Consider the following 22,629-nt stretch of genomic DNA (forward strand, 5'->3'; position numbering starts at 1 on the left):
CAAAATCTAATGAGAGTGACCTTTTTATGAGTTTTCGCATAAATTTAATTATATGTATGCTTAATTTTTAGCTAAATAGCTTAAAAGGTTTTCAAAATTTGTGACATAAAAGCTATAAAGGGTAATTTTGTCATTATTACTTTATATGGTTTTTAGAATTTAGTTTTACATTGAATGAACTTGTTAAAGATTACATTGAATGAACTTGTTAATGGTACATTTTGCAGATTTTGTGATAGAAAAGCTATAAAGGGCAATTTTATCATTTTTTTTTGTTTAGCTTTTGTTAAAGGTTTTGCAGATTTTTTGATACAAAAGCTATAAAGGGCAATTTTGTCATTTTTTGTTTAGCTTTTGTTAAAGGTTTTGTAGATTTTTTGATAGAAAAGCTATAAAGGGCAATTTTGTCATTTTTTTTGTTTAGCTTTTGTTAGTTAATAATTAAAAAAAATGAAAAAAAAGGGTAAGTGACATTAGTGTATGGTTTTAGAATTTAGTAGCATTCAATGAACCGGAAGGAGAGGAGCCCTTTACCTTTTTGTTATGAGTAATGGTTACGGTTACTACAAAATCTAATGAGAGTTACCTCTTTATGAGTTTTTCCGATAAATTTAATTACATATATGCTTATTTTTAGGTAAATACTTTTAAAGGTTTTGATAATTTGTGATAGAAAAGCTATCAAGGGTAATTTTGTCATTATGACTTTATATGTTTTCGCTGCTACACTAAGCAAACAAATTTTTAGAAAGGAAGCGGAATATTACGGACGAATCGGTTGAAGGATGTTAATCCCTTGAGATTCTATGATGATGATATTTTGATCAAGGTACTATTGAAGATAGATAAGTTTCTAATGTCCTTTTGGCATTTCATTCTTTTTAGTTTTTTTATTAGAATAATGCTATCATAGGTTTAGTTTGCAATTAGTTGTGACATTTTTTTAAAGAATATGCCATTCTTTTTATTTTTTATTAAGTATAATGCTATTTTTGGCTTAGTTTGCTACAAGTCTTGACATTTTTAAAGTATTATTTCTTTACTCTGTATCATTAGTCTTGATATTTGTTCACTTGATTTAAATTAAATTAATATTACGGATCTCTAGTTGCTAATTTTCAATTTTAATTACCAACTTCTCTTCTATGGTCAGCATGCCTCCAAGATTACAAGATAACTTCATTACCATTTATTTATTTTTCATTTTTTCAAGAAAAAAGGGTTATGGGATCATTTTTCAGGCTAAAAGATTATGGGGATGTTTGGTTCAGATACCACCATATCTTCACAAATTGGGCAATGTATAAACTTACTGTTGTTAATGTTAGATATTAATGTTTGCAGAACTTGAACAGCTGTGTTGAACAATCAACACAATGTCACTTCAAGCCATTACCATCATCATCGCCACCCATGTTCCCTCTTCACTAAAATAGAAAATTGCATTATTTTAACTTGATTGTTAAGATGCATGTATGATTTTTAGAGTTTAGTTTTACATTGAATGAACTTGTTTATGTTTTGTACTTGTTCAACAGGTAAAGAAGACGCGTGTAGTCAAAAGAGAGACGGAAAAAGTGAGTTAAGGGCAGCAAAAGGCGACAATAGAGGGAGAAAAAACCACTTGGCTCATTTATAGCTGATAACCACCATATATTAAATTATCGTTGGATAATTTAGAATCTGGGACAAAAAGAATTCCAAGGGTATTTTGGGAAGTTTTTTATTTTTATTGTTAAAAGGAGGCAGAACATTCGATTAAAAAAGTTACAATTAATATTTCAAATGATTTGAAGTATTTTGCATGAAAATAGAGAATCTAAAAAGTTATTATGTGATTTAGTTGAAATGCAGTTCCAGGGGCATTTTGGGAGATATTTAGAGTTACAGGGCTAATGCATCTTTCCAGGGGTATTTTGGGAAGTTTTTATTTGTATTGTTTACAGGAGGCAGAGGATTGGATTAAAAAACTTACAATTAATATTTCAAATGATTTGAAGAAATTTGCATGAATATAGAGAACCTGGAAAGTTTTTTCTTTGATCTAGTTGGAAAACAGTTCTAGGGGCATTTTGGGAGAATTTAAATTCAAGGGCTTATGCATCCTTCATAAAATGTCACACCCCTAAAATTAACAGGAGGGTTTCACACCTGGATCTGGTTTCTTTCTGTTTAATACTTGATTTATTTTCCTTCTTTACAATAAAAATATACGTTAGAATCATTTGACATTTCTCCTGTGGGTAACTATATTCTTCTAATGGACACAAGAAAACTATAATTATGGACTCAGAAATTTGATCAACGAATATATACATTAGTATTGGACTTACCATTATGTTCATGTTAAATTATTTTTGTTGCTAATACAAATTGACATGAAAATAATAATTTGCACAATCATTCAGCAAAAAAGTTTAAAAAAAACCTAATTGATTAAAAGTGGACAAAAAACTGAAAGAAGAGCAACATAGATAATCAATATCGATTACAAAAAAATTATGACATACTGTAATTCCAATGAAGTTGGATACTTTGGTTTAGGATAAGTTGGGAGGATTCGTTTTATTTAGATTGAATGAACTTGGAAACTATGGCTTAGGATAAGAGTGGGAGGATTTGCTTAAGAAAAGCAAAACCAACGTCAATTATATAGAAATTCTAAACATACCTTTGTAAACAATAACGTAGAACAGGCTAACGTAGAACAGGCTTATGGTGGCAGTAATTGATGGAAGATGTTGTTGGTGACAGAAACTTAATCTTGATTCTTGGACGGGATGTTGATAGTCTCACCCAAAAAGTCGTAGACGTCGCTCAAAAACACAGAATGATTAGAAAGGTGCAAGTAAACCAAAATCCAAGGAAATTGAAAGAACGAAGCACATACCGATATTTTTCACACAGGTTGTTGAAGGTTGGTGGCGGAATTGACGGTAGTTGTTGACATAAATCGATTATTGATTTGTGGATGGAAATCGTGGATAAATCGAATCTTGATTCGTGAATGGAACCAAAATCCTAAGGAAATTGAAATATATCGATCATATACACAGATGGATCATTCGTAATTCAAAGAACCGAGGAATTGAACCAAAACCCTAAATTGAAAGAACGAATGACATACCGAAATTTCTCAGACAGGCTGTTGATGTTGGTAAAGGTAATTGACGGTATTTGTTGATAGGATGTTGATTGTTGGATGGAAACCGTCGAGATATCTAATCTTGATTCCTGAATGGATATCTTTGATTGTCAAACCCAATCAGTCAAAGATATGGAAACCTTCGAGATATCTAATCTTGATTCCTGAATGGATGTCGTTGATTTTCAAAAATAACGTAGAACAGGTTTATGGAATCAAACGATGTAAGGGTAGAAGGGACGAAACATTTTTAGGGTAAAGAGGGACCAAATCTTTAATATTATCGAAATGGTGTGGCTGAAATCTAAAATGCATAAAACTTACTGTACGTAAACACGATGCCTTTTAATATATAAGTATAAAATGGTTTGACTATTAAATAAGGGTGTCTAAAGGGTATCGTATTAATAGCATCCTTTGATTTCTAACACTATATATGTTAAGAAGATCGAATATTGTTTGCTTTTGAGCGTCTGATTTCCAACACTATATACATAAGTAACCAGTTAAAGAGGGTACATGCAGTCATAGAACTTTTTAAAATCTGCAACAACTTATATAACATGATGATGCCCTCATATCGATATCGACAAACATATCATCCAACATTGTTAATATATCTTCAATGTCTTGAAATAAAATGTCACAAAATGCTATTTTTCAGGGGCTTGCCTATTCTCTGTGTTCATCCTAAACTGCAGAAGTAAAAACTCAAACCGTATGTAAAACAATATATAATATCACATATAACAAATTAGGTATCTCTCTCTCTCTCTCTCTCTATATATATATATATATATATATATATATATATACAATTAAACAAAAGCACATTGTTATTTCTCGTCGCGTTTAGCTCTAATCACAACAACCTTATTTCTCAATAGCACACAAACAAATTAAGTACATAGATCCCAAGGTTCTAAAAAGTTCGTCATGGCTCCGCCTCTTATATGTGCCGCCAAGCTTTACCAAAACGTCGTCTTGACTCATATATATGTATAAAAATAAATAACAGTTGAAAATACATATAAAAATATGAATTATATACAAAATTGCCGCCTTAAGTCACGCCTTACAAACGACGTGACTCGCCAAGGCTCGGAAAAGCTTGAGGCTTGACATTGCCGCCAAGTCACATCTTACATTATTTAGAACCTTGATAGATCCTTCTTGTCAGTATTATTTTCTGTAATTATTATACGTACTGATGGGCCATCAGGTTCGTCTTCCATCTTTCACTCAAGGATTGGTTCTCCACATGCTAGCAGATTGACCTGAAGACTACAAACAAACCGTAAGTAATCGGCTGGGAGGGGATCCCGAACGACTCTCTGACGGTTAACTTAGCGAAAGGCTATGTATTCGATCCATTCCACACAAGAGTTAAGAGCGGGTGCTCTGGGTACTTACCTTCTGGACGAGTTGTAACGCCTCATTCCTAGTACACATTTATTTATAAAATTATTCATTTCTATAGAGCTACTCAACGAGTTGGAAGCGCTAGACTCGTCGAGTAAAAATGAGTTTTGGACGCGGGTTTTAAGCTATCTACTCGTCGAGTATAAATGAGTTTTGGACGTAGGTTTGCCAGAGTGAAACCCTAATTTCAAGGTTTTGGACCCTATTTAAGCAACTTAATGAAGGGTTTTGAGCATCCTAACACCCCTAAGGTGTACATGCAACTCTAAATACCTTGAATCTATGTTTTCTCTATTATACATGCAAATTTGAAGTTTCCAAGATAATACCCTAACTAGCATACAAAACTTTGATACATAGGTAATAAAACAAGTTAGATAAAATACCTTTTGTTGCGGCTTGTTTCTTGGAGCTTTAAGAGCTTAGCACCAATAGTATAAATGCCTCAAGTGGATTCACAAATCACCACTAACATTTGGAAACTTGGAAGAGGACTCTCTCTAGCTCACAAAATCGGCCATTTTTTTCAATATTCTAGGTGTTAATTTCTTGAACCAAAGGGATTCTTATATAGTGTGGTTACATTAGGGTTACACCATGTAAAACCTAATGTGCATGACTTTCCACATTCCTCATGATCCATGGGTTTTAACCTACATGGAGTATCCATGGGTCACCACATGGGTTAAGCCCAATATAAGGAATCATAGATCATTAGCCCACATTATAAGAATAAATGATTTACACAATCAATCCCTATATATTTAATTAGTCTCTTTTTACCACAAAATTAATTCCAAATTAGTTGTTGATCAATACCAATTAAATAATACGATTTAATATTAATATATTATAACTTATAATATATTAATAAATCATACATATCCTCTTCTCAAAGTCCAAATATTTCCAATGAAGTGCAACCCAAATGGACCATACTAAACCGGGTCAAGTACATACCAAATATAGTTATGGACTTAGACACCTTATCCAACAATCTCCCACTTTGATAAGTCTAATAACTATAATTGCAAGTACGACTTCAGGAACCGACTAGCAATCGTAGCTCTTAAAACTTTGTTGAACTAAGATGCGCCATTTTAGGCAAGTAATCATATAATCCTTTGTTCTCAAGATATCGGCCAGACAAATACATGGAACGTCATACTTATTGTCCAACAGTGTGTTTCTCGATTTCCGAATTGTTTGACATAGAACTTATCGAACACATCAATTGAGTTCTGAACGGACCCGACACATAAGTCAAAACAAAATCATCGAGGGGCCCAAGATATTTTGATATGATATTAACTTCAGTTTTGAATCGATACATTTACTACGGCATTTTGAGATATATGATTCATGGTTTTATTATCTAATAGTTGATGTTGCGGTTTTTAGTAATATTAAAACAAAATTTTTGGGTCGTATTTTGGGTCGTTACATGAGATGAACCCATGGAACTTGTAGTATGTGGGATCCCTCAAATTATGATGAGTATACAGATGTTTGTTATGGTGTATTTTCAATATGGTGACGATACAAACTAGACCAGTTGGCAGTTCAGGTGCTGGTAAGGGATCAGGCTCGGGCTCTGGAGTTGTGCAGCTCGACGAGTAGTTGAGAGAGTTCATTTCATTTGAGGTCGCGCGTAGTAATTTATACCAGACTCATGTGATCTTCGGTACTATGACAATAGACAATTTCGGGTCAAGTCAAAGTCAACAAGTCAAACCAAATGACCCATTTAGCCCTTGTATATTAGGGTTTACATTGTGTATTTACTAAACAACCCACTATTTTAATAAGAAAACATCATTTGGAAAAATGTGCGTGGTTGAATTTCCTAAACCTTAAATGCACTAAACATTGAACCAAAACGATAAATCACTATTTCACACTCATGGGGAGCGTGTAAGACACTAAAACATGGCTTAATGGGGTTTACGGACCTTGCATTGCGAAGCCGGGCACTCAAAAAGGTCACATACAAAGCCTCCCTCAAATGTTTTCACTCTATCTCTCTGTATGAGGAATCTCTCCAAGTATGGAAAATCTCTCCCAAATCTATCTCAAAAGTTCCTTAAACTTTTCATAGTCTTTCAGGCCATCGCGACTCTTAACTGGGTCAAAAACGGCTTAAAACGGGGTAAAAACGCGAAAATCAGCCTCAAGGAGCCGAAACTCCTCTTAGAGGCCGAAACTGAAACCAAGCAGCTGAAATCGAAACCAAGCAGCCGAAACCGAAACCAAGCACCTGAACCTGAGAACCGTGACCGAGAGCCATAACCTGAGAACCGATATCGAGAGCCGAGACCGAGAGCCGAACCTGAGAGCCGAGCTTGCTGAAACCGAGACCTCGCCTCACCTCTTCTCTTCTTTTTCCCACTTTCAGTCCTTTCCTCATTCCCCTTTCGGTCCTTCTCTCACTTTCGGTTCTAATGAATTGGACCGAACCTCCGGCCCTAAACTTCAGATTTTTGACACTTTTCACCCATTTGCGATATTTTTAACATTTTAAGCCCGTTTTTCGTGATTTTAATGCGGGATTTTCATCCAAACTCGTATTTTAACATAATAAACCCTAAATATTCATAATTTAATCATATTTTCATGAAAATCTTTATTTAAAGAATAAAATTTAGTGGGTGAAGTACAAGGAGATGGAGTGTTGACTTATCTTTAACTTATAACACAAGCAACATCTCACACCCACTCCATGACCAACCATATTCCTCCCACCATACCCGAATCTTGTCAATGTACTTTTTCATCATTTCTAACCTTTTTTCCACACTACTAAAGCTGGACACTCATCCTCTCTCCTCATTCTCACTTACTTGCTTTCATTTCCACCAAAGATCAAACACATTTTTTCTCTCAAATTCTCTCATATAATTTCGAGATTTCCAAGTCATTTTTCAAGCTTTATTCTTCTCTTGGTAAGTATAAGTCATCCTCCTTGTGATTATTACACTTCATTCTACTCCAATCATCAATTGTTTACACAAATTCCATCACATTAATGTTAGATCTTCGAACCTTCAACACATCTTCTTAGTGTTCTTGAGTGGAATACTACATATCTCCACCATCCATCTTCTGAAACCACTCAAGGTGAGTTCATACCCCTATATTTTAATATTTTCTTAACTTTTAGGGGGGGGGGGGGAATACAAGTTAAATAATCAAGAACACAACTAAATGTTTCTAACAGCTTACATCAGAAAAGTTGGACTCCATTCACAGGCTGTTTTGGTCAACTAAAACATTTGTTTTCAAAACTGTACAAAGTGCAAGTAGTTCAAGTTCTTAGCTTTAAAATGGATACTTGCACATCTCCATACGATTTTTCTACAATTTATGGTGATATTTGCAAAACTGCCTATCATTTCAAGAACCAAACCGGACCAGTCTGTGTTTATGGACGTTTTCACCTAATTTGGAGGTCACTAAAAATCATGGAAAATTTTATGAACAAACTAGACTCATTAAATAGACTCCCAAAATTTACGGATTCTGATTTGGATCTATTATGAAGTTTTTATAAATTTTCTAATAACAATGATCGAAGGTGTTACTAACAGAAAAATGCTAACATATTATTATCACCTTGAAACATGTTGAGCAAGGTGTATATCTTTATGTCAATGTAAGTTATTACAAATGAATGATATTTTATCTTGGTATATGAACATGAATTATTTAATAAATGGATTTAGATATAGATATACATATGAAATATAAAGGCTAACATGATTGTTATAATCAAATTCCATCCATTTTACTCAAACAATTGAATGAACTACGTTAAATATAGTTTACGTACGTTACCATGTAACGCCCGTAGATCCGGGCTAGTCAATTTAGAGACGATAGGTGTCAAAAATGAATTTTTGATGAAAGATTATTTAGAATGAATAATCTTAACTAAGTTATAGTATATGTTACAAGGTTTCCGTACATATAAAGAACGCCGAAATCCGAGTTATAACGAAGAAGTTATGACCTGTCGAAGTTTCGCGACAGAACCGGCACAACACAGCACGACGTAAAAAGTGAATTTACGTTAGAGCAATATTTAGCCTTAGCAATCTAAATGAAAGTCGTAGAATACGTTAAACCATGAGTGTGCATAAAAAGAACGCCCAAATCTGACTTCGTATGAGGAAGTTATGATTTTTCGAAGTTTCGACTTAGCAGTACGCAGCCCGAATGCTCGATTTGAGACCGAGCGGCTTTTATCTGAAACAATCTAAATGAGAATTGAATATCTCATTAATTGTAGTAAAACGATAAAAAGATAGGCGAAAACGGACGTCGGATGAAGAAGTTATGATTTTATAACGGAGTTTTCCTGTCTCGGCCTACTAAAAATAAATAATAAAAATAAAATCAAAATTAGCCGACAGAGTCTAAACGAAAGTTGTAGATCGTAGTCTCACCTACGCGTGGATATAAAGAACGTCGAAAACAGAGTTCGTATGAGGAAGATATGAATTTTTAAAGTTTATTTAATAATTTCGATATTTAATTTAAATAAAAATTGGCCGATATTATCCATGGGGGAGTCAGCGACCTTATCGTCGTTACGCCCTGCGTAATGAAATTTACGCCCCACGTAAATTGGGCTTCAGCCCCCTATAAAAGGAAGTCGAGTGCAGCCGATTCAGTTGCTCATTTCTTCCCATTTTCTCGCGTTTTTGCATCTTTTGTCGTGCAAGAAATATCCCGAAGCCCCGGTATCATTCCCGAGCCCCGAAGCAAGTCTTGAGGCCTCGAAGATCCCGAGAAGTGCAATTCCCGAGCCGAAGCTCTGCCCGCGAGGAGTCCGGTTTTTGTGAAGATCTTCCAGATCTACCGAAGAATACTACTTCTACAAGTCGTAGTGCTGTCCGATCATCTTCTGATCAAGTGAGTGTGTAGTTACTTTCTTATAAAGCATAATTATAAAGTATTTTATACGAAATACATGTTATGTGTATATATATATTGTGTTTTATATGTGTGAGTGTGCGGTTACTCTCTTCTAAACACATAAATATAAAGCATTAGCTATGAAATACGTGCTATGTGTTATATATTAATTGTCTATATGAGATGGGCTTGGAATTGATGTTTTTATATGGGTGTTAAATGATTTAAACTATATATGTAATTTATATCTACAAATATGTTGGGTAGAACATGGGTAGATGAAATAGTTGATGTGTGTTGAACGAATGTGCTAAGAGAAAGGTGAGGATATAATGGTGATGATAATTAGGTGATGATGATTAGGTGATGAGAAATAGGTGATGATAGAAAGGTGATGATAATTAGGTAATGATAAATAGGTGATGTGAGATGAGAGGAGATACCATAACCTTGACCGGCGATGTGGAAATTTGGCGATGTAGTCATCTACCAGAGTATAGATGGCGACCACGGACTATTCTAGATGACCCCGTGGAAACACCAGCAGGCTCATAACCTGTAGGTGATGAATTACGAGTCCAGGCGATGTTGTGGCTATGTATTCATGCGATGATACTCTAACCGTTACTATGAATTACGAGTCCAGGTGATGTTGTAGCTATGTATTCATGCGATGATAGTCTAACCCTTATTATGACTTACTAGTCCAGGCGATGTTGTGACTACGTATTCATGCGATGATCCTTAGGAAAAAGTTCTTAGGAACAAACATACAATGAAATGTGATGTAAGGAGATGAGAGGTAAATATGATGTAGGAGATGACCCTTAGGATAATTCCTTAGGGAAGGTACTTAAGAAATAAATGGAGATAACGGGGATGGGTAATTGGGTTGATTGTTTGATGATTGAATATAATAATTATATTATTGTGGGTTGAAAACCCTATATGCTCACCAGGCTCCCAAGCCTGGCCCACTCAATTTAATTGTATCACAGGTATCGATACGAAGCTGCTTTGCACTGAGAGATTAAAGGAGATGTAAATCATTAGTGTAATTGAATGTAAGTTCTGTTTATGCTTATATGTCTGTATCGGAACATGACATCCCGAGGTTTTATTATTAAATGAAAATACATTCTCTTTGAGAAATGTTTTGATAAGTTATTATCATATCTTGTTTTGGGAACAAATTCCGCAACCATTTTCTTTAAAAGATTACTCTGATTTTATAAAACAAAGCATAAACAAATCGGTCTTTTCTGGCCGTGAAAATAGGGATGTCACATACCATTACTACCCTTGTTTGATAAACTATAATAGATATGGTTTCTGATACATTACAAAACACACTTATACAAAAAGTGTACATTTATACAATAAGGGATTTTCATTACAGTACACGTAAATTTGTTAAAGACTTTGTGAGACATTTGCTTCACATTTACCATTAAGTCATGTATTGTAACCAGAGTCTCCTGGAGGGAGAGCATGATAGTTGTATATAGATCTATATTGGGTTTGACAAACCCACACGTTAACTGCATGCAACAGTTAGACCGGCAGGTCTGGGCTGACAAATGTCATAAACATTTCTGATGCCTGAAGAACGTCGTTTCAAGCCAACTAGGTCATAGCATGGTTATAGTGAACTCACAGAAAGTATTAACAAACATAAGAATTTACGAGAATTTCATTTAATTCAAACGCGTTTATGTCGATTTAAACACAAATCATTTTCTATTGGTAAGAGAGGTTACTTATACATTTTGGTTTTCGGATATAAGACTACATTACACATTTTAAGGAAAATATCGGATTTTTCTGAAACAAACATGACATTTACAAGAGCAAGACTTTTATCAAGTTTGAAAACAAAAGCTTATGAACTCACCAACCTTTGTTGTAACGACCCAAAATTCAAGACCAAAAATTTCTTTTAATAAAACATTACTTTAAGCAAAGTCATCATTCCAAAACATGATCATAGTATTAATTTTCAAAACACATGTTCGTTATCAGAGTAAACATTCCCAGGCTGCCTAATCTATGGTGTGTGCCATGCGATCACCCCGAGCTCTTCCCTCCACTACCGGAAGTACCTGAAACCAAAACTGAAAACCATAAGCACGAAGCTTAGTGAGTTCCCCGCCCTACCACATACCATGCATAATCACATACTGCACATACTGGGCCACGCCCGCTATAACGCCCCCACCGATCCAGACCCCGCTTGGCTTCGAGCCCCGCTCGGATACATATATGTTTCACTTAGGCCTCGCATGTCACACGGCCTCGCCCGCCAACAAATAATAACACATAAACATATCATAGGGCCTCGCCCGCCGACAAATAATAACACATAAACATATCACAACACATAAGCTAAACTCATACGACTGATCCTGTCCTAAGGCCCCGCCTATCTTGGGCCTCGCCGTTGTCCTGCTACTGATGAGTCATGGAACCCCGTCCACGCCCTTACTGATAGTGAGATACGGGCCCAGCCCACACTCACTCTTTCCCTAACTTGGGCCTCGCCCCTGTTCTACTACTAATGAGATGTGAAACACCATCCACACTCTACTATTGGTGAGATACGGGACCTCGCCCATACTCACCTCCCTACCAGGCACATACATGTATCACACAGACAACAAGTATAAACTATCATGTAAACAAACCCCTGGGCACCCGCCCGCTATTAATGGACCTCGTCCGGAATATCATACTAGCATACTATGCCTAGGGCTAACCCCCGGGCCTTCTACTCATAACTACATGGACCGCATTGTGGCCTTAGACCCATTCACACAAAGGGAAACTCACCTGCACTGGCTGAACTTGCTGATGATATTACTAGTTGCTGCCCGGCAACTCTCTGAACTCCTGCTCCCCTTGCTCCCCGAACTACCAACATCAAAGCAACACTGAGTCTAACTGACCCCCGAGAGACAACCAAGTCAACTCTGGCCAAATTCAAAGTCCTGGTCAAGGTCAACCTCCCAGGGTAACCCTACTCGCCGATTCAACCTACTGACTCGCCGAGTTCATATATTCAGAGTCCTTCCTTTCACGTCTCGACTCGCCGAGTCAGTCCATGACTCGCCAAGTCTACCGATTTCTGATTCCTGACCTGTCCAAATCACCAATTCTCCACTCGACTCACTGATTCGAGTCTCAACTCGAAGGGTTTGGGGTTTCGTGACTTGACTCGCTGAGTCCAAGAACAGACTCGCCGAGTACAAGGCAATCTTCATCTGACTCGACAAGCTGTTCATCCCACTCGTCGAGTTGCTCCTACTCTTCATGCTACTCGCCGAGTCCATTCAGATCCCCTTACATGCAGAGGACTTTTGAGTCATGCATGGACTCTAAACTGTAGATCTACCCTTCCTAGGCCTATTCCTCACGTAAATTTGCAAACTTTACGTGTAGAGAAGGAGATCTAGGCAAAATACACCATAAACTAGGGTTTAAGGCAAAGAGGCTCCATAATCAACTCAAGGGCAGATACTTTATGCTTCTCAAGACCATAATATGCTTAGATCCGAAGTAGCAACTTCAGATCTGGCTTCTAACTCAAATGGATATCATCATGGCTAAAAAGCCCCAACAACCACACATAGATCTAGGTGCAAAAGAGTCCGAGAACTAGTTAATTACCTCCAAATGCTCAGAAATATTCTCACAATCCCAAATCTATAGTTTTTTCTTGCACCTCCAAGTTCCTTCTTCCTTCTCCAAGCTTTAATGCACCCTTCAAGGCAACAAATGGCTCAAACAATGGATATGGCGGCTAGGGTTTGGTGTTCTGGGTTAGAGAGGCAGTAAAGGAACATTAAAGGAGGAGAATGAGGTGCTTAAATAGGCTCCAAGTCCTGAATTTAGGGTTTTCCTCGCACAGACCAGACTCGTCGAGTCCCCTTGGCCGACTCGCCGAGTCAGTCACTTACTCCTCGACCCGGATCCCGCTCGGACTCACCGAGTTCCTCCTTGGACTCGCCGAGTCGCCCTTTAAAATTAGGGTGTTCTTTCCTTTCTTGGCCTTCCAGACTTTGGGTGTTACATTTGTGTTGAAATTTTTTCAAACAACTTGTAATCTCAGGAAATCACTAAACAGGTATCAAAGTGCATTTTGAGGATGGGATGTTAAGGCGTTAACATTTCATGTTTTGTTAACATATTGTAATTGATTTGGAAACATGTAACTCATACAATGATGTAACTCTTTCAATTATATATATGTTGGTTGTGTTTGCATAAATTACTATTGCAACTGTGGTTATGATACTATACATGAAGTCCTCCACCCCCGGACGTTTCCGTCATCCTTGGTTTGGGGGTGTGATAGATTGGTATAAGAGCACGGTTTATAGTGAATTAAGTATATCAAACCACATAAGATATACAAACTATAAATACAGTTGGGACTGAAGTCTCTGATTTTAAAACATTTTAACGGGGATACTTTTAGAAAAATAAATAGTTTTCTCGTTTAAAAGTATACCTACATGCATTATATACTCGAGTAGTGTCATAAATAGAAGAACGTAACTTAAAAGAAGAGGAGTTGTGCACCATGAGTATACCTTGGTATATGTGAATCAAGTCTGGGAGGGATATAGCCTGATCAACTATATCTATCCGAGGAGTGATTTACGTATACTAGGGGATAGTCATGGTGGGCAACAAATCTAATAACCTAACTTCACCCTACAAGGAATGCATTAAGAACCAAACCTAAACAATCAAAATATTATAGGAATATTTGTATGATTGCTATAGCACAATATTATTATTATAAACCGTTACATGCTACTTACACCCCTATTCTCTTACAAACGACATGGTAGGATTTCACCTACTCGGGGACCCATACTTTCCCAATCAAGGAAATGCTGGATGGATCGAGGAAGAGCCCGAGTAACAAATCGAAGAGGACCCTGAAGAGGATCCCGATGAGGAACCCGAGGAGGAATCCGAGGAAGAACAAGAAGAAGAGGAGGAGAATGAAGAAGAAGAAGAGGCAGACGACGATATAGTCATGGTTGAGAATGAAATTGAAGAAGAACTAGAAGTATTCAACCCTCCTTACATCGCGAGGGTGCCCGCACACCGCTTTGGATACAACGGGCCTGAGCCCCGTTGGGTAACAACAATCAAAAGGTGGAGCCGACAACAACGCCCGTGGTCACCATATGGCAACCAACGAGGTTATTACGACCTCACCCACGGAGGACCGGCTGATAGAGCCCTCCCCGTCATGACTCAACGGATAGCGAGTATGGATGATCGTGGTAGGATGACGACCGATTAGGTCCGGGAGCTGAGTGTCATCGTAGAATCTACCACTGATCGCACCAGAGACTTAGAATGAGACTCCCACCACCGAGACCAACTTATTTAGGACCTTCTTGCTAATCGAGCAGAAACAAGGGAGTATCAGGAAAGATACAGAGCACTCGAGGTGAGAATGGTTGCAACCAAGCGGAGACTGGCGGAACTACAAGGTGCATCGACATCATCCCGAGCTCCACCAGGGAAGGATCGTCGTGAGTAGGACTCAATACTACTCACACATCTTCGTAGTATAGGTTTCTGAGCTTGAGTTGGTGCAACTCTTTTGTATGTAGATCGACCCTGTGACTAAGTGATTACACTACTCAAAGGGCATTTGTGATGTCAAAAAAACTATCTTTTGCATTGATGTAATGTAGACCCTTGTAGGGTCAAATTTCCTCAAGACTATATGTACTAAAAAGTTATCAATGAATTTGACATGCATTTTACTTCATTGAATGTTGACATGAGATTTACTATGTGGTATGACAAACAATTTACAACTAATAATTCTAAGATTTTAAGTGTACCTCGTTGTTATGTGTAATTAAAGCAGTAATCGACCTAGAAATGACGAGTCCGCCTTAGGACCTGTTCCTTGTTTGGTTGTGGACTTAGGGCAGACTCATTAGTATCGACAGGTTATTAAAATTTTAATCACACATAACTGAGGCACGTCGAATGAATCTTAGGAATGAGTCAAACACGGAACCAAACACACGACTCCGTTTTTGTCATCACTATTTAATTCATAAGGTTAATTGCATAAACTTTTTCTATGAATTACTTGCTAATGCAAACATATGGAAGTTGGGAAACACTATACTTGAAAACCAATGAATTAATATCACGACACTCGACTTACATCCAATTGCTAAAAGAGTGATGTGCCTTTTATCTTTGAAACTTCTATGACAGAAAAATGCCACCTCGTAGATCTGCCAAACGCACTGAAAGAACACAAACAAATTCACCCCCGCCGCCTCCCTAGTTTGATCTTGTTATGTTCCAGGCTGCGGTTACAGCCACAGTTGCAGCTGCTATGTCCCAAATTAGCACTGACGGTGCCAGGAGGACAGGGAGCGATATTAACATTTCTACTCAAGGGGATAGCCAAGGGCGTTCGAAAGAATGTTCCTATAAATACTTCACAAATGGCAAACCCAATTCTTTCAATGGAAGCGGGGGCGTCATCACTTTGATGCAGTGGTTTGAGAAGGCTGAATCCGTCTTCGAGATCTGCGCATGCCCCGAATCAGACAAAGTCAAATACGAAGCTTGCATATTCTTCGGCAGGGCCCTCACTTGGTGGAACAGCCACGTAAAATCGTTGACACTCCCCGTGGCTAACTCATTAAGTTGGGAGGACTTGAAAACTATGATGACGAAGGAATATTGCCCAAGGGGTGAGGTGCAAAAGTTAGAACAAGAATTGTGGAACGTCAAGATGACGGGCTCTGACCTTGCAGCTTACACTGCCCGATTCAATGATCTAGCACTCCTCTGTCCTAAGATAGTTACCCCGGAAAACGAGAAGGTGGAACGATATCTCTAGGGCCTGTCACCCTAGATTCAAGATAGCGTGCTGGCCTCAAAGCCAACCACTTTTGACAGTGCCAAGGAGATGGCACAACAACTCATAGATCATCGGGCCAGCCGTGTCACGGTGTCAAACACCTCCGATCAAGAAAAGGGAGGGAACAACAAGAGGAAATTCTGGAGCAATAAAAAGAAGCAACCGACACAGGACCCCGCCAAGAAGCAACAAACTATTGCTATCCGTGCTGCCACCACTGCTACCACTCTAACACCACCAAAGCAATATGCAGGGAATCTCCCTAAGTGCAACAAGTGCAACTTCCACCACAATGGTGCTTGTTGGTAAATGCACTGCAAAAAATGTGACAGGAAAGGTCACACTGCTCATTTCTGTAAAGCGCCAGCGAGACTGATCAACCAAGTTTCCAATGTAGGGGCAAGCCAAACCTGCTATGGATGTGGTGAAGCGGGGCACTTCAGGAGGAACTGCCCCAAGGCACAAGCCCCTAATGTTGGAGATGTAGGGAGAGTCCTGGCGATAGGACATAGGGAAGCAGTCGAGGATCCTACAGTGGTTACCGGTACATTTCTCCTCAATAACTCTTATGCATGCATACTATTTGATAGTGGAGCGGAGAGGAGTTTCGTGAGCCACCAATTCAAATCATTACTAAAACAAAACCCCCAATCATTAAAAGATTCATACATCATAGAAATAGCAAACGGAAAGGTTGAGTGCACCAGTGATATATACGTAGGGTGTACTCTCACTCTAGATAACCATTCGTTCGAAATCGATCTAATGCCAGTCACCATAAAAAATTTCGACATCATCATTGGTATGGATTGGTTAAGCTCTCATCGTGCCGACATTCTATGTTACGAAAGGGCCGTTCGCCTTAATCTGCCAAACGGCGAAACCCTTCTCATATATGGCGATAAACCCAGTGCAAATTTGCAAATCATCTCTTGCGTCAAAGCCCAAAAGTACCTCCGAAAGAAATACCACATATTCTTAGCCCACGTCGTAGACAAGAAACAAGAAGTGAAGGACATCAAAGACATTCCAGAAGTATGCAACTTCCTTGACGTATTCCCAGAAGACCTGCCAGGTGTGCCACTCGCACGACAAGTCGAATTCCGAATCGACTTAATTCCCGAAGCTACCCCCGTTGCCAAAGCTCCAAACCGCCTAGCACCAACAGAGATGCAAGAACTGTCCAGCCAGTTAAATGAACTATTTAACAAAGGGTTCATTAGACTGAGCTTTTTACCCTGGGGTGCACCAATCCTTTTTGTAAAGAAGAAGGACAGATCATTTCGCATGTGCATCGATTATCGATAATTAAACAAACTTACCATAAAGAACCGATATCTCCTACCCCGAATCGATGACCTCTTCGATCAACTTCAGGGAGCAAGTTATTTTTCAAAAATCGACTTGAGGTCGGGTTATCATCAGCTACGAGTTCAAGAAGAAGATGTCCCCAAGACAGCATTCAGAACTCGGTATGGGCACTACGAGTTTGTAGTGATGCCATTCGGATTAACCAACGCGCCTGCGGTGTTCATGGATTTGATGAACCGAGTGTGTCGACCCTTCCTAGATAAATTCGTGATCATGTTCATCGACGATATCTTGGTCTATTCGAGGAGCGAAGAAGAGCACAGACAACACATGCAACTAGTTCTGGAGACCCTAAGAGCCGAGAAGGTATATGCTAAATTTTCAAAATGCGAATTTTGGCTATGAGAAGTGGGATTCCTTGGCCATGTGGTTAGCAAGAAATAAATACACGTGGATTCCTCAAAAATCAAGGCAATCAAAAACTGGTCAACACCTACGACGCCAACAGAAATCCGACAATTTTTGGGACTCGCGGGCTACTACCGAAGGTTCATACAGAACTTCTCTAAGATTGCTAAACCCCTTACCACTTTGACTCAGAAGGGTGTGATGTTCAAGTGGGAAGATAAACAAGATGCTAAGCCATATGCAGCGCGCCGATCTTGTCCCTTCCAGAAGGAACTGATGACTTCGTGGTGTATTGCGATGCTTCAAATCAAGGCCTCAAATGCGTTCTCATGCAGAGAGGGAAGGTTATCGCTTACGCGTCAAGACAACTTAAGACCCACGAAGTTAACTATACTACCCAAGACCTCGAATTGGGAGCAGTAGTGTTCGCCTTGAAGATCTGGAGACACTACCTCTACGACACAAAGTGCACCATCTTCACCGATCACAAAGTCTTCAGCATATCCTCAATCAAAAGGAGCTCAACATGAGACAAAGAAGATGGGTAGAGCTACTGAACGATTATGAGTGCGAAATTCGTTATCATCCGGGCAAGGCTAATGTTGTAGCTGATTCCCTAAGCAGAAAAGAATACTCGGGTCGCCGGGTGAAGTCACTAACAATGACGATCCATTCGCACCTGTTCACACAAATCAACGAAGCTCAACGTGAAGCCTTGAAACCGGAAAACATGACAGGTGAGGCATTGAGAGGGATGGATAAAAACCTAGAAGTCAAGGAGGACGGAGCTTTCTACCTAATGAACCGGATCTGGACACCGAATTTCGGTGGGTTCCGAGATGTTGTCATGAATGAAGCACACAAGACATGATATTCCATCCATCCAGGTTCGGATAAGATGTATCTAGACCTCAAGAAGTTGTACTGGTGGCCGAACATGAAAGTTGAGATTGTTATCTATGTGCGTAAGTGTCTGACTTGCGCCAAGGTCAAGGTAGAATACCAGAAGCCATCAGGATTACTACAACAGTCGGATATACTTGAGTAGAAGTGGGAACGGATAACCATGGACTTCATAACCAAGCTGCCTAAGACATCGGGTGGGATTGACACCATATGGGTAATCGTAGATAGATTGACCAAGTCTGCGCACTTCCTACCAATAAAGGAAACCGACAAGATGGAGAAGTTAACCAGGACATACATCAAGGAGATTGTGCGACTGCATGGTGTACCAATATCCATTATCTCTGACCAAGATAGTAGATTCACCTCGCGATTTTGGAAGTCCTTACAGAAATCTCTGGGAACTAGGCTAGATATGAGTACGGCCTACCATCCGCAAACCGAAGGGTACAGCGAGCGCACTATACAAACGTTAGAAGACATGTTGAGAGCCTGTGCGATAGACTTTGGTAAGGCATGGGATACTCATTTACCGCTTATCAAATTTTCCTATAATAACAGCTATCACACTAGCATTGGAGTCGCTCCATTCGAAGCTCTCTACGGTCGCAAGTGTAGATCACCTATGTGTTGGGCCGAAGTGGGGGATACTTAGCTAGCTAGGGGCAAGTCCCTGATAGCACCCTTACTGGGCCTGAAATCATAAGGGAGACCACATAAAAGATTGTTCAAATTCGGGAAAGACTGAAGGCGTCTCGTGATTGACAAAAGAGTTACACAGACAAGCGATGCAAAACCTTGGAATTCCAAGTCGGAGATCGAGTACTACTGAAAGTTTCCCCTTGGAAAGGAATGATACGACTCAGTAAATGTGGGAAACTAAACCCGAGGTACATCGGACCGTTTAAAATCCTTGCCAGGATTGGTCCTGTGGCGTACAAACTCCGATTACCACAAGAACTGAGTAACGTACACCCTACCTTCCACATATCAAACTTGAAAAAGTGCCTAGCGGATGAGACACTTGTAATACCTCTCAAGGAAATCGAAGTTAACGAAAACCTCCACTTCGTGGAGGAACCAATCGAAATCATGGATCGAGAGATCAAGCGAACAAAACAGAGTCATATACCCATTGTAAAGGTCCGCTGGAATGATAAACGGGGACATGAGTTCACCTGGGAACGCGAAGATCAAATGAAACAAAAATACCCGCATCTCTTTCCAAACTCTTGAAGTCCCAGTCAAAATATAAATTTCGGGACGAAATTCCCTTTAACGGGGGGATGATGTGACAATAGTCAATTTTGGGTCAAGCCAAACCAGACGACCCATTTAGCCCTTGTATATTAGGGTTTACATTGTGTATTTACTTAACAACCCACTATTTTAATGAGAAAACATCATTTGGAAAAATATGTGTGATTGAATTTCCTAAACCTTAAATGCACTAAACATTGAACCAAAGCGATAAATCACTATTTCACACTCATTGGGAGCGTGTAAGACACTAAAACATGGCTTAATGGGGTTTACGAACCTTGCATTGCAAAGCCGGGCACTCAAAAAGGTCACATACAAAGCCTCTCTCAAATGTTTTCACTCTATCTCTCTGTATGAGGAATCTCTCCAAGTATGGAAAATCTCTCCCAAATCTCTCTCAAAAGATCCTTAAACTTTTCAGAGTCTTTCAGGCCATCCCGACTCTTAACTGGGTCAAAAACGACATAAAACGGGGTAAAATCGCGAAAATCAGCCTCAAGGAGCCGAAACTCCTCTTAGAGGCCGAAACAGAAACCAAGCAGCCGAAACCGAAACCATGCAGCCGAACCTGAGAACCGAGACCGAGAGCCAGAACCTGAGAACCGAGATCGAGAGCCGAGACCGAGAGCCGAACCTGAGAGTCGAGCTTGCTGAAACCGAGACCTCGCCTCGCCTCTTCTCTTCTTTTTCCCACTTTCAGTCCTTTCCTCATTCCCCTTTCGGTCCTTCTCTCACTTTCGGTTCTAATGAATTGGACCGAACCTCCGGCCCTAAACTTCGGATTTTTGACACTTTTCACCCATTTGCGATATTTTTAACATTTTAAGCCCGTTTTTCGTGATTTTAATGCGGGATTTTCATCCAAACTCGTATTTTAACATAATAAACCCTAAATATTCATAATTTAATCATATTTTCATGAAAATCTTTATTTAAAGAATAAAATTTAGTGGGTGAAGTACAAGGAGATGGAGTGTTGACTTATCTTTAACTTATAACACAAGCAACATCTCACACCCACTCCATGACCAACCATATTCCTCCCACCATACCCGAATCTTGTCAATGTACTTTTTCATCATTTCTAACCTTTTTTCCACACTACTAAAGCTGGACACTCATCCTCTCTCCTCATTCTCACTTACTTGCTTTCATTTCCACCAAAGATCAAACACATTTTTTCTCTCAAATTCTCTCATATAATTTCGAGATTTCCAAGTCATTTTTCAAGCTTTATTCTTCTCTTGGTAAGTATAAGTCATCCTCCTTGTGATTATTACACTTCATTCTACTCCAATCATCAATTGTTTACACAAATTCCATCACATTAATGTTAGATCCTCGAACCTTCAAGACATCTTCTTAGTGTTCTTGAGTGGAATACTACATATCTCCACCATCCATCTTCTGAAATCACTCAAGGTGAGTACATACACCTATATTTTAATATTTTCTTAACTTTTAGGGGGGGGGGGGCGGGAACACAAGTTAAATCATCAAGAACACAACTAAATGTTTCTAACAGCTTACATCAGAAAAGTTGGACGCCATTCACAGGCTGTTTTGGTCAACTAAAACATTTGTTTTCAAAACTGTACAAAGTGCAAGTAGTTCAAGTTCTTAGCTTTAAAATGGATACTTGCACATCTCCATACGATTTTTCTACAATTTATGGTGATATTTGCAAAACTGCCTATCATTTCAAGAACCAAACCGGACCAGTCTGTGTTTATGGACGTTTTCACCTAAGTTGGAGGTCACTAAAAATCATGGAAAATTTTATGAACAAACTAGACTCATTAAATAGACTCCCAAAATTTACGGATTCTGATTTGGATCTATTATGAAGTTTTTATAAATTTTCTAATAACAATGATCGAAGGTGTTACTAACAGAAAAATGCTAACATATTATTATCACCTTGTAACATGTTGAGCAAGGTGTATATCTTTATGTCAATGTAATTTATTACAAATGAATGATATTTTATCTTGGTATATGAACATGCATCAGTTAATAAATGGATTTTGATATAGATATACATATGAAATATAAAGGCTAACACGATTGTTATAATCAAAGTCCATCCATTTTACTCAAACAATTGAATGAACTACGTTAAATATAGTTTACGTACGTTACCATTACTGCCCTTGTTTGATAAACTATAATAGGTATGGTTTCTGATACATTACAAAACACACTTATACAAAAAGTGTACATTTATACAATAAGGGTTTTTCATTACAGTACACGTAAATTTGTTAAAGACTTTGTGAGACATTCGCTTCACGTTTACCATTAAGTCATGTATTGTAACCAGAGTCTCCTGGAGGGA

The sequence above is a fragment of the Lactuca saligna genome, chromosome 8 (assembly GCF_052625555.1).
Source record: "Lactuca saligna cultivar CGN05327 chromosome 8, ASM5262555v1, whole genome shotgun sequence".
In the NCBI taxonomy this organism is placed as follows: Eukaryota; Viridiplantae; Streptophyta; class Magnoliopsida; order Asterales; family Asteraceae; genus Lactuca; species Lactuca saligna.